Raw genomic sequence first — 9895 nt, forward strand, 5'->3', positions numbered from 1 at the left:
GAATTTGGAACTGAACATAAAATTGAATTTAAAAAATAGAGTCCCTATGGGGAAGCCTTTTTGGGCTACCTATTAGTCATAATCTCCATTCAGGAACTCTTTCTCCAAGGCTTATTCATTACTAGTATACTTCCCCCTTTGTCCTCCCTCAGCTTTCTGTTGCCTTTATAATTTATTCCCTCATGATTAGTTTTCGAGGTTTTCCAAGGTAACAATTAGCCTATATGACAAACTCAGTGTGCTAATATGTGAATTCCAACTCACATTTATTCTGTGCTTTAAGGTTTAAGAAGTGTTTGCCCTACAAGAATCCAGTGTAGTAGGTATTGCAAGTATTTTAATCCTTATTTTTGAAGATGAACAAATAGTAAGTAGCCTCCTCATGGACATATAGTTAATAAGAATCTTAGGTGATATTCTAGGGCAGGTCTCTTACCTCTGAAAAAAAAGGTAATTCAGAGGAAATGCACTCATCATTAGATCATGGACATTTTCTATGATGCCCATTAAGAAGGTCTTTCATGCACCCCTTTTACTTTCTGGAGTTCTACATTGGCATTCTAACAAAGCTTTCTGGAGATAATAAATCACACTTTGTTTTGTTCTATACTATTATTTTGGGGGCAGCCAGATGATAAAGTGGATAATGTCAAAGAGACCTGAATTCAAATTTAGCCTTAGATAGTAGCTGTGTGACCTTGGATAGGTCCCTCCATGTTTACCTTAGTTTCCTCATCTGTAAAAGAACTAGAGAAGAAAATGTCAGACTCTTTAGTATCCTTGTCAAGAAAACCCAAATAGAGTCACAAGGAGTAGAACATGATTAAAAATTATAATGCTATTGCATTATCTTTACCAAATAAAATTAGATAATAAAAACATAATATCTGCAAAGATTCAATGCTATGCAGCACAATGTACATTTATTAAGTGCCTACTACATTCCAGGTACTGGGCTAGGTACTGGTAATACAAAGACTAAGATCTTTGCCTTCAATATCCCTGTCTTGAACCAGTTTTAATTTTATTGTTTGAAGCTGTAAAATAACTGGGGTCTCTGGGGAAAAATTAATAGACACATATCATGTTGAAGGTCTCTGAAAAGTCATATTCTATTATTAGAGAGAAACCATGTATAATGTATAATACTTCAAAAGTATCTGTGATTTCATCAAAGAGAACTCTCATAACTAAGGAATTCTATCTCACAGGATTGTAGTGGAGGAAAGTTTTTAAATACCTTAAAGCACTCTAGAAATGACATATTATTATGTTAGTATTAGAGAGTTGTAAGGGTGTCAAAGTGCTTTACTCATGATGACCTTGGAATAAAGAATTATTATTATTCCCCTTTATGGTGAGGAAATCATGGAACAGAGAAATTAAATGACTTGTTCATAGTCACACAGCCAAAAAGTCTTCCAAAAATTTATGCTGTTTCCATCCCATTACATGGCATCTCATGATTTCCTCTTTCTTTGTCATTTTAAACTCTAATATGCATGTACATGCATACCACATATGCATACATATATAAATTAATGTTTGTCAATAATTGTTTTTTTATGAAAAATGCAAGGTAGTAAAGCTTAAGAGAAAAAGCCACATCTTTTTATGTCACAAGTTATCAATAGATAAAGATAATATTTATAAAATGTTCTATAAACATTAAACTACTATATAAATGCTAGCTATTATTACTTGATTAAATCTTTAAAATTTACTGAGATCTTTTAAAAACTGTATTCTTCAAAGTCCTCCTCTGAAGCCCCAGTTACATGTAGAGGTGACCCTGACTTCTCCAAGGCTATGCTTGCAAGTTCTGTTTGATGGGTTCTATTATTCCCAAAAGTCTCTTAGTATGGCCCTAGCAACTTTATATTTCCCAGTATATCCCCTGCCCTATTTAACCCTTCCTTCTAACAAAGAAATATAATTTAGCAAAAATTATTTAACATAATGACTGCCCTTGATGAGATCCTGAATGGTGTGTTGGACAGAAAGAAACTAAAGAATTGATCCCTGAAGCAAGCAGGGAGAAGGCACTGATAGAGATCAGTTTAGCTTCATGGTCCTGTCCAGTCCAAGTTATGTCAAACCCTTGAGACCCACCCTTTGTAGAGGTCTCCAGCAGCCTCACCTTGCCGTGACCTGTGAGAAATCCTAGTCATGTCCCTGAGGTTAAATTTTCCCTATAAAATTTATTTATGGCTGCTGCCTTCCTTTGGGTCAGTCTGCCACGGCATTCTACCTCAGGGTATCTTTCCTCTTCTCCTTTCCCTCATGCCATGTGGTACCTCTCCTAACTCTATTACACTTCTCAACCCAACTCCTTACAGCCAACAAACTCTTTTAGCTAGTTAAGTGCCTTTCAGGATTTAGCCTGTCAGTTAACCAACCTTTCTACTGGATAATTATGAGTTCCACTGAGGAATTTGTCTTTCATATGCTCTCTCAGCTCTATTTCATATTTACTGTTCCTTGTATCTATCATATTCCTTCATCTTGTCTGTAACCCCTCCCCCTATGAATTCTTCATATGACTGAACCCCAACTTTTGGAGGCTACCATCATCTGGTGTTTACATCACCCCACATCATTTTGATATTGTCACCCATAGTATACATAATATTTTACATCTGCAGTTCTCCACCTCTTTACTGAGAAACTGGGAATGAGTTTCATCATCTGTTCTCTAGTATCAGTTGATGCAATTAATCTATGTTTGGTTGCCTTTTAATGTTGTTTGCATTTATTTCAAGGTGGTCATTACTTGTATTTTTCTCCTGGTTCTGCTTACTTTGCTTTCTATTATTTCATTCAAGTCTCCCCATTTTTCTCTGAATTCTTCATAATTTCCTTAGTTCCTGAAGTCCAATAATATTCTATCACATTCATACAGCACAATTTGTCCAGTCATTGTTGTTTGTCCTTCATCTGGAAGAGAATTATAACATCAGGGAGGTAGTGCCATGACATGCAAGTGAATTAGATTTGAGTGAAGTGCAAAATCACCAGCCTTGCTTTTTCCTCCAGAGTTATCTGGGTCTAGTTGCAAAATAGAGTAGGATGACTGGAGATGGCCCTGATGCAGTGGATGACCTTGGCCTTTTTAAGGTAAGTTCTTTAACAGGTTTCACTTGACTGAGGCAACAGTTCCTTCAACGATTTGGGTTCTGTAAGAAAGAAATGAGTCAAAAATGATCTCTTTTACCTGGTCACAATCTTTCTCTTCCCCCTCCCCCCCTCACCAAATCCAATCTGGGAGGAGAAAACCCTCAGGGTTTCAGACTAAAAATAGAAACAATTGCTATTTACATTCAGTCTGAGTCAATCAGGGTTCAAACAATGACCAACTGGGCTTGACATGAGACCTATTATAGCCCAATCAATGAGAGCCAAATGATTTGGGTTTAAAACATGGTCCTTCAAAAAGAAGTCCTGCCATTATCCAAACAATGAACATCCACTTTGTTTCCAGATTTTTGCCACACCCTCCCACTCTTGTTTGTACACACATACAATACACATATACATTCATTGTTCAGTTGTTTCAGTCATTATGACTCTGTGACCCCATTTGGGATTTTCTTGGCAAAGATTACTGGAGTGACTTGTCATTTCCTTCTCCAGCCCGTTTTCCAAATAAGGAAACTGAGGCAAATAGGATTAAGTGATTTGCACAGAGTCACACAACTGCTAAGCGTTGAAAGCTAGATGAGTTTTCCTGACTCCAGGCTTGGAACTCCATGCACTGTGTGTATAATTACACACACAAGTGTATGTAATGCACATACACAATCCATATATGAGCACATATTAATTTAACATGTATATGTGAATACCTACACATAAAAACGTGTGTGTCTGTATTTGTATCCATCTCTACATATCTGCTCTTCTGTCTCTGACCTCCTTGGGGGTACATGTGCTAATAGCTATTTGAAACAATTTCATTCTTGCTTCGATTGCCTGTAGAGTTGGCAGCCACAGTGGTAAGAACCTCTCCCTGTCGCCTCCTCACATTTACAGATTGAGATAGACTCACACACATTCATTTGCCACATTTCAGAACAGATCCATCCAAGTTGGCTACTGTCCAGCCTTTCACTTCATGATCACTTGAAGAGTTGCATGAGAAAATAGAATCTATCACTTTGAGCACATCATCTCACACCTTTTCCTTTTGTTGGGAAGAATGAAGTCTTTTGTAAATAAAATTTAAAATTTTCACATCTAATACTTGGATCAAACCTTTGTGATTTATTCTATTCGAGTAATGTTAAGCTCCTCATCCTGGCATCCAGGGTCTTTCACATTCAGGCCCAAACTTTACCTTTTAATCTTATGTCTCATCCTTTCCCTACACAAATCCTGTGCTCCAGAAAATTAAAGCTATTTGATATAGCCAAATGTGCTTAATCCTAACCTCCTTTTTACTACTTTTACCTGGAATTTTTTTAATTGTTGCTGAGTTGTGTCCTACTCTTATTTTTTAAAAAATTATTATAGTATTTCATTTTTTTTCCCAAATACTTGCAAAGATGGTTTTCAATACTCACCTTTGCAAAATCTTGTGTTCCAGGTTTTTTCCTCCCTCTCTTCCCATCTCTCTCCTCCCCAAGACAGCAAGCAATCCTATATAGGTTAAACATACAATTCTTCTAAATATATTTCCATATTCATCATGCTGCACAAGAAATATAAAATCAAAAGTGAAAAAAAAAAACAACAAGCAAACAAACAGACAATGACAACAAAAAGGTAACATACCATGCTTCAATCCACCTTCAGTCTCCATAGCTCTCTGTCTGGATGTGGAATGGCACTTTCCATCCCACCTTTATTGATATCTCACTCTTCATGGCTCCTTTTGGGGATTTCTTGGCAAAGGCATTAGAGTGGTTTGCCATTTCCTTCTTGAATTCATTTTACAGATGAGGAACTGAGATACACAACAACCTGCCCAGAGTTACATAGCTAAATTAATTTCTGAGGTTGGATTATAACTAATCCATTGTGCCAAATAGTTTCCTAACTGCAATGTCCTCCTTTGTTTCTCTGCTGAAATTCTACTCTTTGTTCAAGACTTAGGTTGAATTCCATATGCTTCAGAAAGAATTTCCTTCTTTATTTCATTATTGGAAAGGATCTCTCTGTTCTCCAAATTCCTGTAGCATTTTGTCTCCTCTCTTAAGGAGTTTCTCACATTCTGCCTTGTACTATGGTGATTTGTGTCTAGTGAATTGGGACTAGTGAGTACTCTGAGGGCAGGGCTCCATCTTTTTCCTGTTGTAAAAATGTTGAATTGTTGAATGCATAGTGAGTCATCCTAGCACACATTTTTTTTTTTTTTTTTGATTAAATGAATGATTGGACTAGATATTTTGGAATTCAACCTATTTTAGGGTTTAAATCAAATGCTTATGGAAATTTAGTGAAACTTTAAAAACATGTGGATCCAGAAGACCGACATTGTTTTATGTGTTTTCCCCCTAAAAGAGACTTCAATTTCACAATATGTCCTGGGCACAGAGGCACAATGTTGATAAATGATCTGATTTAAGATAAGCTAGAACACTCTGAACTGACAGAATCCAAAGGCCTGGCTACTTACAGCTGCTGCCTTCATTTCCATCAACCTTGCCAGCTCTTTAACAACTCTTATAAATGCATCTAACTAACTTTAGCTTATCAGATTCATGCTTAACCCAGCAAGTTCCTCAAACTATCTAAATTGACATGGAGGACCACTTGTAGACAAGGTTCTCTTTTGTTCTATAATGTTGATCACAGTTTGGGGGTCCTGATAAGGCTTGAGGCTATTTTGTGGTAGATACTGTCTATGAAGATTTTTTGGTGATTAGTAAATAGTCGTTGTGAAAGTGTTGTGTTGTATTGTGAAAATGTCCTAGAATTTTATTATGTATTTGTGCTGGGGTGCTTTGGGGAAAATGTTAAAGATTTTCTCCATTTTTACATGTCATAACTATTAAATGGCTACTTTAGAGGTATATTGGAAAAGTGGACTCTAGTTAGCCAGGTTTCTTGGATTCTTATGTGGAAAGACTTTGCTTCTATCTTGAAACACACAAAAGAGCCATCAATAAAGCATGTGCTACTCCTTATGTAAGCCAGAGTTGATCTGTTACTATTCCTTTTTAACCTACAACGAAGACATTTGATGACATTGTGAAATTATTGAAAGTACACCATTGGCTATTGTTCAGAGATTTAAATTTCAGAATTCATAACCTGGTGAGGGCATATAGGGAAGAATTGCACATTCTGTCCTGAAATTTGGGGGGATTTTTTTTTTAGATTAAATGAAACATTTGTAAGACACTTAACTTAATGCCTGGCACATAGTGGGTATTTTAAAAATGCTTATTCTCTTCCTCCTTACCTCCTTGCTTTCTTTCTTCTTACCTCCTTGCCAGGGGTTCTCTTGTATGAGCTCACTATTAAATTCTTCAATAAAACCTTTTGTTTGAACAAAATTAGCATGAATGGTGATCCAAGGCAAGATCCTAACCAGTAACTAGCATCACTAAATGACACAAATATTAGGAAGTATTCTCCTAAGTTCAAGTGCCTAGTATATAGAAAGAGTTCTTACCACTATGGTCAGCAAGCTATCTACAATCTCTTGAATTTGTTCAGATGTATTAACTGCAGATGTACAAGCTGCATAAGTTCACAATACTCTCCTTGTAAGTTCAAAGATGCTAAGTGCAGATTCTGTGAGAAGAGAAACCCTAGAGAGAAAGGAAGCCATTCAAAATCCTAGTGTCAATTCCTTAGCAGTTCACATTGCCTTTCAATAGATGATTTTGCTCATTCACTTGATAGGAAATCTCAAATGTTGTATTGTCCAGAGACAAATGATAGGAAACCTCAATATACTCTACTACTAGTGTCAGTATCCATAAGCAGCTGTGAGTGCAAGAAAGAAGCTGATTCCAGTTGGGATTCATCAGTTAAACAAGACCAAATTTTCTGACAAAGCTTATTGCCAAGATTGTTGGGGAAACTGTACATATTTTGTTTTTGCTGTTGTTTGGTGGTTCCAGCCATGCCTGACTCTTCATGACCCAATTTAGGGTTTTCTTGGCAAAGATATTGGAGTGGTTTGCCATTTCCTTCTACAGCTCACTTGACAAATGAGAAAACTGAGGCAAATAAGGTTAATTGACTTGCCCGGGTCACACAACTAGTATCTGAAGTCAATTTGAACTCAGAAAGGTGAGTCTTTTTCACTCCATACCTGGCATTTCCACTGTGCTACCTACCTGACTCCATATGTACTTTGTGACCACTCAAATGATGTTGGTAGGAACTTTCCATGAAATGCAGCTCCTTCCCAGAAGTCTCTTCTAATCCTTATAAAGGGGCAGTAATAAATTGTAAGGGCAGATAGTGCCACAGTAGATAGAGTGCTGATCCTGGACTCAGGAAGATTTGAGTTCAAACCTGGCCTTAGATACTTACTATTTATGTCACCCTGGGAAAGTCACTTAACCATGTTTTCTCAGTTTCCTCATCTGTAAAATGAGCTGAAGAAGAAAATGGTATAAACTATTTTAGTATCTTTGCCAAGAAAATCCCAAATGGGGTTATGAAGAGTCAGACATAATTGCAATATGACTGAACAACAACAACAAAAGAAAGCCTTGGGCCAGACCTGGTCCTTATGTGAAAAACGAGAGGCAGTGCAGAAAGAGTTTTGGATATAGAATCAGAGGGTATATTCTTAAATCCTATCTCTACTATTTACTTCTTATGACACCTCAAACAAGGCATTTCCCTTCTCTGTGTCTCAGTTTCCCTCATCTATAAAAAATCTGGTATAACTTTATATATTTAAAATGAATAGCAAGTTGTACATAGTAGATTTTCAGTTTCATGTGTACCTTTTAAAAAATTATGTACTATGTTATATAAATGATTGTTTTATTCCATAAATTTAAAAAAATTAAAGAAAAGATCTTTTACTATATTATCTAGTCTAGGGCTATGAGGCTATTATTTCTTACATTCACTGTAGGTCTAAATTCTATGAATCATCATTGAGGCCTTTTATATTTGTTCTCCCACCACACCTCCCAGGACTCAGGCTCTTCCATAGCAGAGGCTACAGCTTCTTGAGCTAGTGGATTCAGGGAAAACTGTTAGCAGAAAGTTTTCATTTAGGGAAGGTCCAGAAAGGTTGGGTTGGTTGGTGACTGGAACTACAGGATGTTGGACTAAGGTACCAAAGGCACGACATGGAGTCCAGATCAGAATCGTGAGCTGACACCATGAACAATTGAGTTTGAAGAGACAAAGAAACATAAAGCTTGGGAGAAGGATGTCAAGCAGAAGGGCTCAGTGCTTGAGGAGAGAGCATGGTTGAGAACTTAGCCATAATTTCTTGAATTTAGCTTCTCAAGCATGTGTGTTAAGTTTTTGGACAGAAGCACGAGTTTTATATGGCTGCAGGGGGACAACTTTGATCCAGTGGTTGGGAGTTCTGTTCTCAGAGGAAATGGATTTTAAATCTCTAATAGCCATAAGGTATAACAGAAAGGTATTAGCAGATTTTTTAGAGTGCTCTCTGAGGACCTTGAAGCTACCTGAGGAGGAGTATGGTAGGAAGATGAGAGTTTGAATTTTGCTAGTTGTACAAATGTGGGCGAGTCCTCTAATACCTCTAGGTCTCAATTTATTCTTCTGTAAGATGAAGATAACAATATTTTCATTAACTCATGGAATTCTTGTGAGGAAAGTGCTTTTTAAACCTTGTGGTACTTTAGAAACATGAATTATTGTCAGGGGTATGCAGGAGCCAACTCAAAACAGGCTCAGGAGAGCTTATTGTTAATTTTTTGAGTGTGAGTATTTGTACCTTGGAAATTGGCAAATGCTACAAATCAGGGCTTGATTTATTATTTTGTTGATTGTCTAGAGTTAAGAAAGAAATGAAGAACATGTGAATAATGCAGAAAAAGTTTACCAAGAAGTACTCTTTTTCCCCCCCTTTGGAGAGTCAGTTGTTAAAAATTTGTCACCATGCTTCTGGCTATTATTACAACATGAGAGGATGTGTAATTTTAGTTGCATCTACTCAGTTTATTTGAAAGTTTGAACTCTAAAGAATAAAGTGAACACGAGCTGAAGTACCTAATCCAAGTATCCTTAAATGCATTAGACACATCTAATGGTTCCTATTAATTGGGCCATTAAGATCACTCTTCCTAAATTTGAAAATTAGTGACCTGAAAGTCACTACTGTCCAGGACTAGTGTCCTGATCTCCATACTTCTCTACAGTCTGTATGAGGCCTTTCTTGATTTCTTCCCTCTCTCCCTCTCTTTTAGTTGCTAATACCTCCACCTGAACACCTGGGTGCAGGTTTTTGCATGTGTTTTGTATATATATATATAGGTATACTATTCAAGTAAACTTGGAGGCTTCTTATTCCAACTCATCCTTAACTTAATGTCAGTTATAGGCCCTCAGAGCTTGCCTGTATAGCTTGTTCTACACCAATGTGGGTAATTCTAACTCCAATACCAACTCAAAATTATAAATTGAGAATCAATTTAGTTAGCCAGTCTTAAGTAGTAGGGTTATTTACTTAGGTCATAATAAGTAATACTGGTACCAAACATTCTTTCCCCATCTCCCTTCTGTTCCAACCTCAACCAAAGAGTACAGGGGAAAGTTGCCACAAGCTTAGAGAACAAATATAGCAAAATAATAACTTAAAGGTCCTGGTTGTTGGAAGACCCTCTTTCCCATTCATGGGGAGCTTAAGAAGTTCCCTTTGACTATGGTGGAGTTTCTTCTCTGAACTTCTTACAGAGTCATGAGTCCAGACTATCCGGTCTCCCTGTGTTGTCACCTGATTCAG

General features: G+C 36.9%; 1 long non-coding RNA gene across 1 annotated transcript; it reads right to left on the reverse strand.

The window, feature by feature from the left end:
* Nucleotides 1–1544: 1544 nt before the first annotated feature.
* On the reverse strand, nt 1545–5229 carry LOC141553545 (uncharacterized). Its single transcript, XR_012485511.1, has 3 exons — nt 4774–5229; nt 4563–4690; nt 1545–3176 (listed from the first exon to the last, which is right to left on the reverse strand). It is a non-coding gene; the product is annotated as an uncharacterized LOC141553545 (long non-coding RNA).
* Between the last annotated feature and the right edge of the window lie 4666 nt (nt 5230–9895).

Source organism: Sminthopsis crassicaudata, chromosome 2, assembly GCF_048593235.1.
Source record: "Sminthopsis crassicaudata isolate SCR6 chromosome 2, ASM4859323v1, whole genome shotgun sequence".
Taxonomy (NCBI): domain Eukaryota; kingdom Metazoa; phylum Chordata; class Mammalia; order Dasyuromorphia; family Dasyuridae; genus Sminthopsis; species Sminthopsis crassicaudata.